Raw genomic sequence first — 14,447 nt, 5'->3', positions numbered from 1 at the left:
GCTGTTATTTCAGTTTTTCATGTTTCACATGGTAAATTCCTTACACAGGTGCATGACTCTATGTATACTTGGAAAGACCCTTGATGGTGAACCTGTCTTCTGGATCCCCAAGTATTTAATATATTCACCTGCCATTCATCTATGAGTGCTCTAACTGGACTAATACTTGGCATATTTCAATCTCCAGTTGTGGACTGAAGGTTCATGCTTAAAAGTGGAGCACCAAAGGCCTGATATCTCAGAATAACAAATATTTCAAATTGTACAAAATATTATTAGCCAAATTAACAAAAAGCCATCTCTGTCCAGGGCTTATATAAAGGTGGCTGGGATGATCTGGTTTAGGCTGCTGCATATTTTAAAGCCTAAACTAAAAAAGTAGCTTCCAATTTAATAAAAAGTGCTTTGAAAGTTGCTAAGCAACTTCTAGAAAGCTTGCTTTTTAAGAAGTTCATTTGTTTGTTTAATTTCAGGAAAAGGTTGCATATTATTATCTAAGTTCCATAAATCAAAAGAGAAATGCATAACAGAAATGCAATAGGACATTTCAACATTTTCTTTGCTTTCTATGTTTTGCAATTAAAACCCCTTTAATTGTCTAGTGAAGTTTCATCAAGTATTCAACAAATGTTATTTATGTATAAAACTTCAACAGATTATTGAGTATGCAAAGAACCAGAGGAAAAAAATTAAACAGGTTTGTCATATGGTATGTGTTTATCTTAACCTTTCTTCTTCAAAAATCTCATCTACTAAGTACTTTTATCAGACACTAATTATACTCCTTCTGAAAAGAATTTCTCCAACACCCTTCAGTGCCTACACCCTTTAATCATATCTCATTACATCTACCTAATCCATCTCTTTTTCACATTGCCAGGGCTCATTAATAGTTTTAAAAGCCAGTCCTGGACATTATCTTTCCTTTCTATAGAAATATAAAAAAACCACCAATACTGTTTTATTCCTATATTTCATAGGCATTTGTAATTAGATCAAAAATTATTTGGCAATATTGAAATTTCCTCTAAAAATAACTTTAAAATGTGTAATAGCATAGCAGTGGAAAGTTGTAAGTCTTTTCCCAAATGGTTGTTTTTCTAAGCTGTTTTAAGAGTGGATCAATAATCACTTTGAAAGGAAGCGATCCTTGACTAACATTTAGCAGATATTGTGCTTTGCAGATGTTTTATAGGTGATGCATGTACCACCTTGTAAACAGTGGGGGTAGTCCAAAGAATCTCTACATGATTGTGAGTGAAAAAAAAAAAGATGAGGCCAACAAATGGCCTTCTTTCATTCCTATGCTGCTTGCATGCCTGGTATCACTGCAGTATGAAAACCTTCTAGAAAATGCCTCTACTATAGTATCAGCTAAAGTGAACTGATCAATGTAGAATTAATAATCGATGTGCCAAATGTTGCTTTTTTTTCCCTGTTCTCTAATTGTCTGCAAACAGGCTACAAAATTCTCTACTATTTTTACCCTTTAAAATTATTTGTAAATCAGTTCAGTGGATAATCCTCAATCTATAGACCCCCCCTGTTTGTTGTGAATTTTGGCAATTTGCAATTTAAATTGTATTAGTTAATTCAGTAAGCTATGTGAATCTGTTTGTGCTCTCATTTTCAGGGTGGATAGGTCTACATTATGCTAGCTTACCTTAACTGAAAATCTGAGTAACGACACAAAAGCATGCTGTATTGATTCTTTTTCAAAAGTTGCAACATGTCATGATCATGGTTTTGAGTTAAAACCAGTTGCCAAATTTCAACTGAGAAAATTGTTTTCCCCCAGATTTGACTAGGGAGACCACTGAAAAGTTTGTTTCCTTTTGTAATGAGGAATATGCTTGTATTCCATGGATTATCTGGGAGTTTTATTTAACATATTACAATTACTACTACAGGAACCTGTGACATTTGTTCTCAACCTCCAACACATCTTAATTCTAGCTTTTGACCTACTAGTATAAATCCTAAATCAAGTCAATCTTAAATTTTTGGGAAGTGGTTTTTGACATACCTTGGCAGAGTGCATAGGTGTTCCTAGGACCTTTACTGTCTCTGACCACTGTGAAGAACCATGGACACAGTTTGCAGCAAACACCTGTTCCCACTGCAGTTCCTTAGAGGCAGGAAGAGGTGCCATAATTTCCTGAATCTCAGGGAACTGGGGCTGACCAAGGCAAATTCATACCAGCCTTGCATCTATTTAATGACTAACTGTGTTTAAAGAGGCAGCCTTCTGGATCTTTTCAGTTGTATCTTCTTATCCAACAATGGAAAAGCCAACCTTGATTTTTTTACTACTTACATCAAAGACATTTGTAGAAGCCAGTATAAAAGTGAAATTAAAATATATTTGCATGCAATATAACTGATACCTCATATACATACAGTCAATATAACTGACACATTATTTGAAACGTAATTGAGCATAATCCTCAGTATCATCTGTGTATAAGGTACTGGTTTGTTATGTTAATAAGTACTGCTTCTTTTCTCTAAAGAGCTGATTTATATAGGTCAAGACAACATATGTAAAAAATTGTAGATATAAAAATTACAGTCAGTTGGAATTTGCCTTTGTTACTACTAAAGAATTCAAACTGAAAAATATTTTCATAAGTATTCCTTGTTACAGACCTAAGCAAACACAAAATATCACACCTAGAGATAACCTAAGGGCAACACGCTGTTTCCCAGTCTGTGAAAGCATGTATGGTTTGAGATGTCTTTTTGTCCCACACTGGAAATAAAACAAAACTCTTGAACATTTTTTTGTCATAAAATTGCATATATCTGTTTTGGGGCCAAAAAAAGACAGATTTTTTTTTTGTGTGTGTATTTCTCTTTCCAACCCTTTCTTTGTTTCACTCTTTCATTAGGAAATGACTAAATAGACAAGCCAGAATATTTAGAACATTCCCATTGAAAACTTCATTAAAACTGACATATCTTTATGAAACATTTTGGCTTCCATGGAAAGACATATTTAGATGAGAAAAAAAAGTCAAATAAAGTATAACTGGTTACAAATGCAGTCAAACTGATATTCATATTCAAATTTGAACTAATATTTACATGACATTTTTTCTAGAGATTCTTCAGACCAAATCATTTGAATAGACCTGACTAATGCCAATAGCTTGCTACCCAACAACCAAAGCTGTTGGAAGACAAATGTCTTCCGTTGCAGTAAGAAAGGTTTGGACTCCATGGGAAATGGGAAGATGTGGAGGTTTCCAGTGTACTCTCTTATCCATGCAGTCTCTGCTATTGATTCACGGTATTATGGTTAAATGTTGTTTATGTTTACTAAGAAGGGTGGAATTCCTTCACAGGCCTCATTGATGCTTTCCTTTCTTTAGCTATCAGTTACTGCTTTTTTTTTTTCTTTTTTTTTTTTTCTTCTTCTTCATATAGCTAAGCCTAGAGTTAGCTCTCTGTTTCAAAAAGATGGAAAATAGTGCATTTTTTCTTTTAGCCCTGCTCCAGTTATTGTTTGACAGGGCTTAGCTTCTACCATTGGCCAGATTGCAATATGGCCAGTAGGATTGTTTAATGGCCACAGGATTGCTATACACATCATTATCTTCAGACATCAATGCAGAATGTTTTCAGTTAGTTTTCCATTTGCTTAGTTGCAAATGTGGGATACAGAAAATGGCTAATGCAGGAATAAGAAATTATTGGGAAATCCAGTGTCTTTCTAAAATAAGCCATTTTTTTGGCACTAGAAGTCTGTGCAAAATAAAGGATAATGCTGACCCATAGCAAGAAAACCTTATAATTCCAGTAGAGAACACCTTCCCTCCTTTGCAATTGGAGATCAAAACCAAACCTTGCCTTTAGGAGAGCATGTTCTACTAATATGAATGGACTCTTAAGTTAATGACACTTCCTCATATTCAATTGTTGTAGTTTCAGAATGATCTTATTTTCTTTTAGAAACCAAGATTTCTAAGGGATAGCATAAAACATTAGAACTCAAGCAGAAAACTGACCACTAAATCAAAGATACAAGCTAAAGTTCTAATGTTTCTCCACAGATCTGACTCTGCAGTTATCCTGTATTTAGGAGAGTTAAGAATTTATTCTACATTTTTAAGCTCATTTGCCTGCTTGTTCTTCAGATACAGGATGAATCAGCACAGGGGTTTGAAGGACAGATTATTTACATTTGTGAGTGTTGCAGACTACCAAAAGTGATGCCCATGAACATTAAGTATCAACATTATCTACAGGTATTTTAATAGAAAAAAGTTATTGGATTTTAAAGTTGCAACAGACACAGAATTTATCATGTTTCTTGGAAAGCACATTTGCTCAGATGTAAACTAACATCTGGCTTCTACCTTGAAGCCACATGTTTTGGTTTATTGTCCCAAGGTTGCTTGGGTTTAAGTAGCTGGGCAAGACAAAAGCCATAAAAGTGGCAAAAAAAGTAGCCAAAAGCCTAATAGTGGGGTCTTTTTCAAGGATATTTGCAAAGGATAAGCAATGAGGGTATATGCTTGTGAAGCTGGCAAGGCAATCTTTGAAAAATGGGTCCAAAAAGGATGCTGGCACCATGGGACAGATACCAAGTTGTAGGCAGAAGCACCAGTGTCAAAAAAATGTGACGTAACAGATCCAGCAAGGAATGTGACCTGAGAGTCATGGTATGGGGTTGTAGTTACAGGTAGGGTATTATTAGGAAAAGTCTCAAAGAAACTAATCTTACATGGAAAGTCAGACTGAAGGAATGCAAGGAGAGCAAACTTTACCAACAGATGGTGAAAAAGACGGAATAGGAATCTGGACAAATTAGGTAATAATCAGTGCAATGAAAGACAATGGAGATACTAAAGTGTTTCTAACTGTAGTGGTGGGGAGTAAAAGAGGATTCCTAGGATTAAGCAACTATTGATTTGCAGGGAGAAAGAGGGACAAGAATGAAAACCAAAAGTGGCTTTGTTGGTTGAGTGCAGGATGAGAGCAGTCCTTCGAGGTGCAACAGAGAAATAGAAAATATACCATTTTCTTTGCATTGTACTGCTGCTGCTTATAAGATTCCTTGGATACTACTGATGAGCATGGATGTTGGCTTAGGCAATATAAAATGACAAGAAGATATGGTGACTTCCCTGAAACTCTTATAAGTCAGACTGAGAAAGTAGGTTAGAAAAACAGTAAAATTTGCTGGTGATGTCCTAAAACTCTGACGAAACTCCTGTGGTGGACACGTGTGTAGTATGGAAGATCAGCTCAGTATCAGCTATTCTTATTTACCTTGCCAAATTATGGAGCTCAGGGACAGGAGACTGGAGGCCATCCAATTATCCAAGATACATGGTGTGTGAAAGGCAATGTGCGCTACTTAAAGTTCACTTCAGTACAAAATGAGAGGATTAGTCACTTTGACCATCAGGGGAAAAACGGGACACAGTTTGCAGCAAAAAGCAGATTAAATTGCTATTAAACTTCTTCAAAAGGTAGAAAGAGCAGCCACAATTTCTTGAATTGAAGGAATGACCAAAGTGAATTCATATTGCCCCATGAAGATCAGTGGTTTTCAGTATCACAGTTTAAACAGAAGGGCAGAGGCCAGTGGCTGACTTTTCTTTTCTTGTCAACACCGCATGTAGGCTGGGGATCACAGGTGTTAATAGAAGTGGTTTCCTTTCTCAAAAGAGAAGGAGGTAGAGCTCGATTCAGGAACAACTGCAAAATTCAGCTTAGGATACACACTGAGAGGGAGGGAAGGGCTGAACCAAAGAGGAGGGATGAAGTAAAGGGCTGAAATGATAGCAGCAGGAGCAGAGTCATTAGTTTAATGTGTAGCTTGAATCAGCGAAGCATTTTACAGGTTCAGTAGAAGGACTTTCTAACTAGAAAGATATATTGCAGAGAAATATTAGAAGGTTACCGTGAAGAGTTTGGCTGTTAGTTTTGTTGTCTCTTTCATTTCCTGCAAACCAGTTGTTTTCATTTTTCTGTTTAGTGTGGACTGTCTGCTCAGCCTTGTACAGAAACAACAATAAAGGCTGCTCTCCTTTCTCTTCAACAGGCTTCACAGGATATATTAGTAAATGCGAATGCTTGCTTTTGATTTCTTTATTTCCTTTGCAGAATGATGAATCTTGATGAGATATGTCATGGAAGACTCTAAGGAAATCTCCTATTATCAGGAAAATGAAAAATTCATCTTTGTTAACCCATATACATTTTCCCTTCAAGTAAATTAACAATTCAAAATCTTGTGCTAAACTTCATTAACTTCCTCCATGAATAATTCCACTGACATCTAAGCAATTTCTGCATGAGAAGATGAGAAGACTTGTCCTTTTATATTGTACTTGCTCGTATAAAGGTAAATAAATTAGAGGGAACTAGTCTACTGTCCAGATGTGACAAAGCAACATTGCTATACAAAATCATTACATAACACTTTTGACACTTACTGATCTTTTTAAGGTTACTTAAACAACGCTCATGTTCAACTTAATTGTGAGTGGAAATACTCTTAATGAGCATCCTACAAAACTGTTAGATATGTTGGAAAATAATACAATACACTAGTATAATACACTCAAATCCCCGAGGAGTCTCATTAGCTACAGCAGGAGCAAAACATGAAGTTTTTTTATAAGAGAAACACTCGAGTCTCAGGTAGTGACATTTGTGCACTTCAGTATAAACTTCGGTTTAAGTTAGTTAAGAAAAAACTCACACCTTTAATGCTCACAACTTGCCTGTGGGCATTACTTAGCCTTGGCTTAATTTCTAGCTCGCGTTGAAGTAACCATCCCCAATACCAATACAACTTCACCTGTAGTTATTTGTCAAAAACTGTATCTGTTAATTTTTGTTCTTTGGTCATACACCATCTATATCAGCAAGTGTTTTCTTTAGCACTTGAAGTCGTGTCATGGTGTAACTTTAAAGCTAATTAATATTCATTGGCAAGTGATTTAAGATTGTATGTAGGTTGACTTAAAGACATTTATTCCAAAACAGTTGTTACATTTTTTCCATGTTGCTGCATTGTGGATTTTGTGCTTAGCATCTGACATGTTTTCTCAACTACCGCTTTTTAACGAAAACATGAAAGTACTCGGGGGAATGTGATAAAAGCAAAAATTGTATGATCTCTGCAAGGTAAATGACAGCATGGAAATTGTCACATCTGGATCAAAAATATTTCACCTGTTTACCTAAATAAACATATTTAAACATGGGTAATTAGGATTGTAACTCAATGCATGTCTCCTTCAACAGCTTTTCCTTTTTAATTGATAATTTTATTTGGTCATAAGCATTTAAATTATGCACATCTTGCTTTTCTTTATTTCAAACAAACAAAAGAAGATTTTCTGTAAAAAAATATTCTTTTATGTCTCATCCCTTTTCTTGTTAACACCTTGCAACATTTTCCTCTTCATAGGAAATCATGGTCATTTAAATTTATTCATGACATACATGTGGGAAATGACAGAAACTGTTTTCAAGACAAGAGGATAAAACCCAGCAACAAAATTGATATTATTGATATTTTAAAAATAATGTTTGTTATTCAATGTAGGTGAAATTTTGCTCTTTTACTCACACTGGTGAAATCACTTATATTAAATGGCCTTCTTATGTAAGCAAGCCATGTGAGCATAAGCATTGGTTCCCTGTCTTGCTACAAAAATAACTTATGGAGATTTGCTATCATGCATTTGTAGAAACAGTATTTTATTTCAAAAGTACCAGCAAACATTCTAAAACAGTTAAAACACTTTTCATCATAGAAATAAATTGGTGTAGGACTTTCATTTAACTGATTTGAATTTGTTAGCCAGCTTGTGATTTGAAGCTAGAATTATCATGTGAAGGTACACTTTGTAAATTGCATTTATTCACTTTTTTTACAATGAAAATATTTTTTAGTCATTGTAAAGACAGAGACTTAAATATTTTGTTTCAATTCTAGTCACGTGTCTTGCTTTGAAATTAAGATAATCATACCTCCTTGTTGAGCTGAAAATGTTTTCTTTAAATTTGGTCACAGGTCCTACTATTCAATTAATATAATCATACCTTCTTCTTCTGCTGAAAATAAAGCAGTTGTTTAATTAAACATGCCAGTTGTTTATAATATAATGTTTCAGAAATACTTGTTTGAAAGAAAGGCTAAAGATTTATATCAAACATTTCAATCTGACAAGTAAATTACATTTCCTCTACCATAAAGAAAGGTAAGGCAGGAAAATGGTTGCAATATAAGAGTAACTAAGGTTGTTGCACTGAGGAAAAGCACACTTGTTCTCATTACTTGGAGATATGATATACATCAGTCTACAAAGGTGACCTTTTAGACTCTGGAGATTAAAGTTGAATATTTTACCTCCTTAAAATATGGAAATAGACATTATTTCAAAATTGTAACTCTATTTTAATAGCTAATTAGTTCAGAGATGAGAGAAAAAGTGTGAGATTTTCAATTTAAAAAGTGAACAGAATGTAGTAGCTGTACTAACATCTTTAATAAAAGCAAGAACAATGGGTCTAAAAAAGGTTGTCTTATTTTCACTTCCTTCCCCAACCTCAAATTGTGACACTGTTTGTCTAAGCCCTAAAAGACACAGGCTGTAGGAATGGTCTCTCCTGTACTGAAACTGGCATGATTTGAAGCTTATCCCCTCTCCCGTAGGGGATTCCCCCCCCATAGGAAGTTCTGGTGCTGGAGATGAAGTACTTCATGGTTTCCTACAAAATCCTGGTTCTGCTTCTGGTAATTGTGGTCCAGGTTATCTGTCTGGTGGTCCAAGTTTTTATTGAAGGAGTCCAGTAGTTCTTTAACTGACCATATGTTAGTTTAAGGTTGAAATTATAACATATTTTTGAAGGGGAAAGGGCTTTAGCCGATCTTTGTTATCGGGATGTGCAGTCAGAGCTTCTTGATGCCTCCCTGTCTCAAATCACAAACCATCTCAGATAATAAAACAGATCATTCAAAGAGAAAGGAGGGAACAGTATCAACCTATCATATGAATCTTTTTCAAACCCTGAAAGACTACTGCAGTGTGCTTTGATAAGTCAGCCTAGGCAAGGTGCACGGACTTGGCGTTGGTAACTGAAGAAATAGAAAACTTAACTGCTTTCATCATGTAATTAGCATCATAAAATAAAAAAAAAGTTAGCTGTGAGGTTGTTTTGTGCCTATGCTTCAGCGTGACTTTGCATGGGCATGAGGGCTTTTATTTTTCCCTTGTGAGCCACAAGAATGAAGATGGGTATGATTTTTGCAAGGGTGAAATAGGTTGTCTGTCAGTGGGGTTCAGGCGACAGTCTGTCTGCAAGCCGTAAGATGATCTGCATAGTGCCAGAGGAAAGCAGGCAGAATTCCTGGCTTGCAAGCACAGATATTGATCTACCTTAGCCACCTAAACAATGCCTCACCTGTTTGCCTTGTCCATACCTTATTTTACGCAGTCTAATGCTTGTTTTGTTTGACTTTTCTTTTATTTCTGTGGATCTGAGCTTTGATACACTTTGGGGAGTACATAAACACAGTGTTGTACTTGAACATCACTATCCTGCAGAGTGCTCTAGTGGCTCTGGACCACCCCTCCCTTATGAGAACAGCGCTGTTATTGAAAATTATGAGTGAGCAACTAAGTAAGTAGGCCACATACACGAGCGTTTGATCTATCAGACTAGTGTCCAATGACATTGAATGTGAGATGCTGCTAATTACTGTGCTACATACTCCCAGTTAAAATTTCTTAAATTTGAGCTAGTAAAAGGCTCTATTTTTATAAATTCTTTTTTTTTTCCCCAGCTGATGGTTGCAAGATAAGCCACCACAGCATTTAGAATCCTATCCACTTATTTTGAAAACAACTATGTTATTGTGTACTGTCTCAAGCAGGAATGAAATAGAAAACAGCATTCATTTTCCCAGTAAACTATAACATAAATATTTTACTACCATTTATTATTAGTTTGCCATTTCCTGCAGACAGCAATTCCAACTTTGCCAGCAGGCACTGTGTCCCACAATCCTATTGTACTTGGAACAAATTAAGACAAACATAATTTCTTATAAAATAAATGAACAAAATTTGCAACAGAAAAACTATACTGAAGCTAAATGAGCGTTTCTTTTAAGTGCTGACACTTGGTATTATTTAATTTGCATACAGCACATTTCACTTTTACTGGAAAACAATTAAGTTAACGAAGAACTAAGTCATCTGTACTTTCAGGGATAATTGAACATTGCTCAATTTAGAACTGTTTTACGTTAATGCTGTGAAGGAGCAGCCTACATCATGGTAAGTTTGTCAGCGGTTTCAAACACAAGCACACTTTTGGCTCAGCGACATATGAAGTGGATGGATCAAAATGGAATACAAAATAGATTGTAATGACACTTAAGTTGAGCTGATATAGAAATACTTTAAATACAGGGACTGACACTGAGTATTTTTCCTCCTATGAGATATACTCCTTACTTCGTAAGATTATTTGATAGTTTAAGGGCTAATAAAGAGGAAAAATCTTTATTTCTTCTTAATTTTCTCCTATCTGGGTACTTTCAGGCACTAAAGTATTTTCCTGGATCAAGTGAGACAAGTAACAAAAGAGCTTTATGCTGGGGTTGCATTCCAGTCTTCGCTACGGGTGCGTGAAACTGCAGTGAATCCATGACTTTGGGCTTACACCCTGACAGTAAAAGATATGCTCTACTTATAGTACTGATCTTGAGAGCGTGAGGTGTTTGGTTCCCCCTCCCCATTTAGGCTTATGGAGTAGAAATAGATAATCCTTTTGGATTTCTGGTGCACAAAATTACAAATAAATCTCACTGCACAGAAATGGAAAACTTAAGTTTAGAACTACTGTGTTCCTTTAGAAGTAGCAGCTGGTCCAACTCATTTATGCCTCGCTTGACCTGAGTTTGGTTTAGAAGTGAAACCTTCGAGCTGTCCATTTCCCTCCTGATTTTCCCCCCACTCTTTGCTGAGTTCACCCTTACTGAAGGTGCCCAACTGACAGTAGGTAACAAAAGCCTGCAACTTCCCTATGGAGTACCTGCACCATGTCTAGAAACACTTTCTTGTAAAATTCTGCAGATATGCTCCAGCCCTTAAATCAAAGAGCCCACCCTTATGGATGAAAGGCTGGTTTAACCTCTCCCTGCTGATTCATTCTTTGGCCGCTCAGCTGGGAATATCAATTGTGATAGTAATTCTTCTTCTTTAAATAAATTGGAAGGGTGACAAATTATAGCTGCCTCTGAGAAATTTTGTAGTCAGAAAAAATGCAATTTTAAAATACATTCCTTTAAAAAATTTAAATAAGCAATACAATTAGCTAAGCACTTACATTTTATTAGCAATAGCAAGTAAAATTAATAAGTAAATTCAATGAAAAATGATTATGTGTCACAGTATATAGTTTTTACATTGACATTTCACATAATCTGACTTTGCTGAGAGGAGAAATCACTCGTCTGTTAAAATTACTTTTTAAAAGCTGTCAAAATTGGAAAACCTGCTGTCAAAAATATGATGAGAAAAGTTTAAAAATGGTAAAGTATGTTGACTTAGACAAAAAATATTACCTTTAGAGTGGAAAACTTGAATATTGTATCATTATCTTCTACACAGATGAAAAACGTTATCTTTTTCCAAGCTGGCCATTTTTTTTTTTTTTACCTTTTAGATTTATGTTTTGCATTTACATTTCAATATGAATGGGACTTCATCCAATTTATACTGCAGCAGAAACTGAAAGTAGCAGGTATTTGGACATTTATATTTTAATCGTATGTTTGAGTTTCACCACTTTTAAAAATAACAAGATTAACAGCCCTCTGAGGGTGAAGTCCACGGTGCCTCTGCACTCCAGTCCTGCAAACTGCTGTGTGCCAGGACCTTGGGGTGGAGTTTGGCTGATGGGCTGCTGGTGGGAAGAGGTCCATCCACAGCAACATCCCCAGCCTGCCTCCAGGGAGTGGGTTTGGCACCAACAGCGATCACAAACCCTGCTTCTCCAGCATGTCTCTGTCCAGTTTAAGGACAGTTTCGAAGAAGGTGACAATTCATTCTCCATGCACATTCAGTCTTTGGCCTCTTTGTTGAGACTGCCAGCAAGGATGCCAATTAGTGCCATTCAAAAAAGCCCAGATATGCTGTGGTAATAATGAAGTACAGATTTAGAGGGATACAATCCAAAATCATAATTAAATGGAAATGAGACAAAACAGAATCTGAAATAAGATTTGACTAAGAACTACAGAAGTGCATATCTCAAAGTACATCTCATTTTTGCTGGTTACTTTTTCAGCCATTGCTGCCTTTAATACCATACAGCCTTTAATCCTGCACTGCCTTTTATAGTACGTTTTCTCCAAATCACAGTCCCTGCATGCATATAGGTGAGACTGGCTATGAGTGAAGCAGCAAGAGCCTCTATGAGGGAGGAGTGCATGTGGCAGTGGAAGTTGTGGAGCTGACTGTGATTTCTTGACCCCTGTTTTAAAAGGATCCAACTCAGGAGTCATTGGACTGGACATAGGGGATGGAAGGTAAGCAAAAGATTATTTTGTTTTTGCCTTACTAGTACTTAACGTATTCTGGCATCATGTTTGTGATGTTCTTTCACTTTCTTAGCAGTGTGAGTTGGAGGGAATAAAGTACTTTTGCTCTCAAACATCATTCCTTGAAGTGCAGCGTGATTTAATCTTGCTGTTCAGTCTGGATTTAATATGCCTTGAAATACGTTAATTTTTTCCAGTTTGAAGAACGGTTACTGAAAAGTTCTAATGGCAACCTGACAAAACATATAGGGAAGCCATTCATGTAAATGATATTTCCACTCAGTTCATGAACCAGAGCACCCCAAGTTTTTCTTTTGTGTTCCCTCCAGATCTGAGTAGCTTTTTGCCTTTCTCCAACCAAGTGCTCCCAAAACATTCCTCCTCCTGGGTTTTCTATGTGACCAATTCTTTGCAGTTTTCCTCACAGAGTCTCTCTGTCTCTATAGTTTGCTTCTGCTACTTAGACACATTGATTCATGTCTTTCTTTTAAAATTAATTCCCACTGTGATGGCTGAAAAAATTCTTTTCCTACCTAATCCAGTAAGCAGGATTGTCTAAAGGCTTGAGGATGCTTTATTATGGCTCACACTGGCCACAGAAGTGCTTAACAATCTGTAGATTGAGCAAATGAAGAATTTTTTTTAGCAGAACGAATGGGAATTTGTAGTCAGATGTGGGAGGCTGCATCCCTTGCATTTTATAATCAGCCTGACTCACTTCAGGCTGTGTGGGGGCTGCTCTTTTAGTTCATGAATACCACCACATCAATACAAGATTCTTTGAGGTCCATCTATCTGTCTATCTGAACTCCCACATTGTTACTTGAGTATCTGAGCGCCTCTGATGTGTGTTGTTCAAGCCTCTTGGCACTTATTTACTTCTTCAGATTTCTCTATAGTGGCAGGAGGAATAATTTCACAGTAGCCTAACACACCTAACAAGGAAACACTTTTTAGTTTGTGTTATCTGAACCTGTCTTTAAAATAACTGCAGTTAACACAAATATTGTTGCCATTGAATCTAGTGGTGATTAAAAGAGGTAGCTGGCCTCTAGTAGTTACCTGTCAGATGCTATCTGACTTATTTCAAGTGTTATTTTGGAATTTGCAGCGGAATAAATTTATCATGATGAAAATCCATGTTGGATCAAAAGAGAATATACGCTCATATGAATCTAAGGCCTGAAATTCTGGCAATGGGAGCACTGCTAATGGAGAAACTCCCTGGAAACTCTGAAGACAACAATATATGCAAGGATCCTAGATTAGTGATCAGAGAAAAAGGTTAGTTCCCCCAGCAACAACACCAGTTTGTCACACCCAGAACACCTTGGAACATTTTCTGGCTGTTGTAGCATTCTATAGCATGGAAGAAACTAAGCCTGACTTACTGTAGTTGCAATATAGAATGATATGTCATTGCTCCAGAGAAGACAGGGGAATGGATACATTTTTTGATAAACATTGTCTAATTCTATTCTGAAGAGAAATCACTAGGAAAGAATCTATCCAGACCTGGGGCATTCTGGGCTGCTTGCAAAACTTTACAAAGTCTGGCCATACATGACGAGACAAAACAGAACTTGAAGCTGAAACAGGTTAATAAGGAAGCAGATTAAGATCAAGAGAGAAACGAGAAAGTACTGTTTGCAAACTGAGGATAACTGGAGTTCTTGGCTGGGAGGAGGTTGAGCAGTATTTAAAAAGCATGTGTATAGTATTCATATATTAAAAGCCTAGTGGAACCTTCCCCTGTACAGGAGCTGAGCAGGTATCAGAACAATCTCTAGTACTCTGGTAAATTACCAGCCTTGCTGGTGATGCTCTGAAAAGGTTGGGCCATGCTGTATATAATTCTTGTGAGCCA

This window comes from Falco peregrinus, chromosome 1 (assembly GCF_023634155.1).
Source record: "Falco peregrinus isolate bFalPer1 chromosome 1, bFalPer1.pri, whole genome shotgun sequence".
In the NCBI taxonomy this organism is placed as follows: domain Eukaryota; kingdom Metazoa; phylum Chordata; class Aves; order Falconiformes; family Falconidae; genus Falco; species Falco peregrinus.
The sequence above is the reverse complement of the archived record's forward strand: the minus strand, read 5'-3'. Positions refer to the sequence as shown.